At 34.1% G+C, this 5,163-nt stretch overlaps 1 pseudogene; it reads right to left on the reverse strand.

The window, feature by feature from the left end:
- Positions 1-2,265: 2,265 nt before the first annotated feature.
- On the reverse strand, positions 2,266-3,081 carry LOC149170904 (uncharacterized; annotated as a pseudogene).
- Between the last annotated feature and the right edge of the window lie 2,082 nt (positions 3,082-5,163).

Raw genomic sequence — 5,163 nt, forward strand, 5'->3', positions numbered from 1 at the left:
ACACTGATAGTGATTGGGTTGGAAGTGTAGATGATCGGAAAAAGCAAATCTGGTTTTTTTAACATGGGTTCAGGAGCTATTTCATGGGCTTCTAAAAAACAGCCTATTGTAGCATTGTCTACAACAGAAGCAGAATATGTGGCAGCTACAGCAACAACATGTCAAGCAGTTTGGATGAGAAGGATGTTAAGGAGCTTATGCCAAGAAGAAGTAAAAGGAACTGTGATTTTTTGTGACAATAGCTCAGCTATTGCATTATCCAAGAATTATGTGTTTCATAAGAGAACGAAACACATTGACACAAGGTTTCATTACATCAGGGAATTGGCAAGCAATGGAGAAATTGTCTTAGAACATTGCAGAACTCAGGAGCAGGTTGCAGATATTCTAATCAAACCATTGGGGCAGAAAAGCTTTGAATTTTTGAGGAAATGTTTGGGTATGACTGATAACCCAGCAGTTGAAATTAAAGGGGAGTGTTGAAATATAATTCCAACTGCTGCGCATTTAATTCCAGAAAACCGCATGTTTTCCATGGCACCACTTTTCACAAGTTGGTGGTATTTTCTCAAACGGCCTCGATACTGTACGCATTTGAAAACCACTTTTTTCCCGGAACATAAATCTTGTTTGGTTTGACTGAGCGTCAGTCGTTGGATTGAAAGGATGGTGGATGTCCGTTGATTAAAGCCAAAGCTGCGTTCAGGCCTGCAGCAAATGAATATTGCGTGAAGTGAAAGTCTTTGACCGCCAGTAAAACAATAAGTAAAATTAATTGAGGTTCGTAAATATATGTAAAAGATTTTAGTTCATTCTGCACGGAGTATGGCACGATTAAAAGAAAGGTATGGGCATGTTCTTTTTATTGTTAAAAATATATGCAATGAAATATGTAATATGAAAAATGTTTTTTTGTTGTTCGTGGAGAGAACAAGGTAAGGGAAGCACACACCAGCGCGTGAGAAATTTTATGCACACAACAGTGTGAAGGTAAGGAAAATGTTTTGTTGAAGAGAACATATATGCAATGTAATGAAAAATAGACGCAACGGCGTAAATGGGATCTTTTGTGTTGATCTTCGAAACAAAAGGATAATGCGGAGTAACCCAATTGTAAGGTAATTTTTGTAGTTGCATATGAAATGCAATAGAATCAGTAAGCAAATGTAAAAGATTTTTACAGCAGTAAATGTAAGTTTTATTTTTACACATAGTAGTGTAAAAATTTGGAGCTGAAACAGAGTAATTTTTTTGTGTGAAGGTGGAAGTTCTTGGTGAATCCCTCTGTTAAGAGGAAGATCTTTTTGTAACAAGTTGTTTAATGAATACAATGTTTTTATGAGTGTGTGAAACTCTGTTCTTCAACAATCAAATATAGCTTCCCTGTGTTAAGATCCTAGAAACAGAGCATTATATTCTCTGTTCAGATTTTTATTTGAAATTACCAGAAATTTCCAACATACTTCTCATCTTTATATTAACAAAAATAAAACATTTACTATATTCTTTTAAAGAGATTGAAATTCTAAATTTCCAACATACTTCTCATCTTTATATTAACAAAAATAAAACATTTACTATATTCTTTTAAAGAGATTGAAATTCTAGATTTGATTTTCTCAATCACCAACGAGTTCGACTTATATTCACTTCAAGTTGTTCGTCAATACAAAATACTTAACCAACCCAAAAGAAAATTCTAAAAACCCTTTAACACAATCAAATTTGTGCGACCTCAGCAAAATATTTAAAATTTTAATGAAAATAAAATTGAAAACATAAACATTGAGGAAATTTTAAAATTAATAACATGTATAATATAATAATTGAAAACTATAACTAAACAATTTTTTTTCCTGGGAGACATTCTCGACTGAACCATAAAAGGTAACTGAGAAGGATTTAATTAATCTACACCATTCACTATATTTTTCGCGACCTAGACACATCACAGTAAAACACCTCCTCATTTAGTAACGCAAATTATCTTTCGTAGTTTACCAATAAATTGAGAAAAAAAGTGTTTCTATATTAAAACGATAAAAGTTCGGTAGAAACAGAATGGTATTTTATCAACAGGTGTGCAGTAAATGAAGTGAAGTTATCTATGGTCAGTTTGATAACAGCGAGCAGAGTGTTAGTGTTAGTGAGATTTTTAAAGAGACAAAGCTTCACAAAACAGCGTTTTTTTACTCAAAGTCCATAACAGCCGAATCAACTTAAAAAAATCTAAATATAAATTAAACTATAGTGGGTGGTCCTTAGACGCTAGGTCTAATTAACCTCAATAAAAACCATTTCATTTCACAGCTCTTGGATACATTTCACGCGCGGCTTACACTATCCATGCCTCAGAAAATTCTCCGTCAAATAACGTGCCCGGGATTATACAATCTGTGTTTAAATAATCTTGCACCAGCCTCTCATTCCCGGCATCTTCGTACACTGGAAACTGCTGATAACTTTCAAAGTCATCCTCGAAGTCCCAATTTTCACTAACGTATTTGAGATTCGGGTTCTCCGACAAACCCTTAGATGCTACGTTCGGAGCTAGACAGACTTCCCCCTTCAAGTCTAAAGCGGTGCTCTGGGGAATGCCGAGCTCGTAGTCTGAAGCCTCCACGAGATAAGAAAGATCGACCCCCGTGTTCGAATCTAGGGTTTGGACTTCATGGTCTCTACAAATAACAGAGGCCGCCGAAGTATCCGCAGAGTTGGAGGCGAGATAAGCGGTGGAACACGTGGCAGCAATCTCTTCCTCCAGGCTTCTCATGACTTCGCTTACGAGCTCTTCACTGGAGCGGAGTCCTCTGCTTCCTCTGCTAATGTTTGGTCTAGTTGCAGTAGATCAAGAAACCGGCCTGTTTCTTCGCCTTCGAAGCGTTTCGGCTCCTGTAAGCCGTTGGAGTCCACCAGAGCCTCGGGCTCATAGCTGCCTTTTCTGAGTGTCTGAGACATGATTGAGAGGTGGCCCGGGGATTGGAACACGGACCACAACTGTGATGCAGAGACAAGAGGAGGATGATGATTAGGCTGCAGCGAAGAATAGCTTTTCCTTCCTGCCTGCTAGGATTGCCTGATATGGGTATGGGAGTGGAGACGATAGCAAAAATTTATTTAGAAATAAATAGGCATAGAGCGCTTCTCAACTTTTTCTGGTCAAAGCAGGGCTAGACAACAATGCCTTGTATCTGTACGAAAAGTGTACGAAAAGTCTGCAGGATTTGGCTAACGTTAAAAAAAAAAAGCCTGGCGAGTTCCAGAATACATTGCATGCGACGGGCATCGGTCGGGATTTAGCGAAAGTTAACAACAATAAAAAACAGTCTGGCGACTTCTAGAATACATTGCATCTGGCGGGCATCGGTCGGATCTGCCATCTGCCATTCTTTATTTGTCATCTCGACGGCAGAGGTCAATTTTTCAAACAATCGTTGAGGAAAGACTTTATCAGATTACAATTTCCACGTCAGGAGGCGGTGCGAAATTTATCTCGTGTTTTATTGCACAAATATCCTCAAGGATTTTACACCTCTGCTTTGTTTTAGTTATTTGATAAAGCCATATTAAAAATAAGTTCATTTATTGTCTTTAAATAATGAAGAAATCGTTTTATTTGTGCGCTTTATTTTTTCCAAGTCATTATTTTCGAAATCGGTTTATTTGTGCGCTTTGCTTTTTCCAAGCCACCGTTTTCACATGTAGAGCCACCATTTTCACATGTAGTAAATATATAAAGGTTTTTTCAAAAAACTCACATTAAACATTTTAATCGACGCGTCGCGTTTTACTTTCTAGGAAATGTGTGTAACGTTTTACTTTCTTTGCCTTCAAATGTTGAGGTCATGATGAAAGAGTAAAAAACACATGTGACGTTTTAAATCTATTTGCTGCATGTTAGCTTCAACAGTGACACTTTCTGAAACGGGTATTTGCTGCAGGTTAGCTTCAACAGTGACACCTTGGGTAGTTTGATGAGCAGGGGAGTTGTCTAGAAAATTATGGAAATTTTGGTTATATTTAGAGAAAATCGGTAAAGATTTTTGTAAATCTAAGTTAGAATTGTTAAACTTCAAATTTTAAGTGTCTTAGACGCTTTTGATGGTGCTGAATCCATTTTGACCATAAAAACACGATTCAAACACTGTATCTACATGATTTTTTAAATTTTATACCAAGATTCTGTCCACTTTTAGCTGTCCAAACAATTCCTCATATTTTATGGACATATATACTTATCGATTATATATTTGTTTAAATTTAATAATTAACCTATACAACCCAACGGCACTAATAGCCTTTAACCTTAAATATGTTTCGCCCCGAGTCACGTACAACAAATCTTCCATTACAAAATCCATGTGACCCTAATCTCATGGAGATGATAATTACCGTATGCGATGACATAGGCAATACAATTTTCAACATAGGCAATACAATTTTCATTGGTCCATAGAAAAGGTATTGCTCAAAATGATGGGCTTAGGAAATATATATAACTTATTAATATATATTTACTTAATTCTGAGAATTTTTTTGGGGATAATTACCTTATCGATGGCATGTGCAATATCATTTTCATTGGTAATATAAAATGTATTGCTCAAGCATGGCTGGGTTTAGAAAATATTTATAATTAATTGAGATACATTTATCTGAATTCAGGCTTAGAATATTTATTAGAATTTAGATTTAGAATTTTTTTTTTTCAAATTATTTTTAGTACGCCTTTTTTGACAATTTTATTAAAGACAATTGTGTCATTTAGTCTTTATCTTTTAAAATAAATAAATAAAAAATAAAATAAAATATTTCTCTATTATATTTTTAATATTTTAGAATATTTTTAAATATAATATTTTAGAATATTTCTTTTTTTATATTTTAGAATATTTTTAAATATAATATTTTAGAATATTTCTTTTTTTTCTTTATTAGTTAGTTTTTATTTATTATATTTTTAAATATATTATTTGGAATAATTTTTTAATAAATATCTTTTATTTTATTTTATTTAAACTAGCTATTACATTCTAAACGTTAGGTTTAAGTTTTTCTATCTAGTTTTTTTTTTTATTTAATTCAATGCTAAGATTTGATTCTCTATCTTATTTTGAGAATGAATCACATGGAATGGTTCAAAACTAGTGGACAAAAACTCTT

Source organism: Pinus tabuliformis, chromosome 4_2 (genome assembly GCF_031772625.1).
Source record: "Pinus tabuliformis cultivar Carrire ecotype Pingquan chromosome 4_2, CPIR1, whole genome shotgun sequence".
Classification (NCBI taxonomy): domain Eukaryota; kingdom Viridiplantae; phylum Streptophyta; class Pinopsida; order Pinales; family Pinaceae; genus Pinus; species Pinus tabuliformis.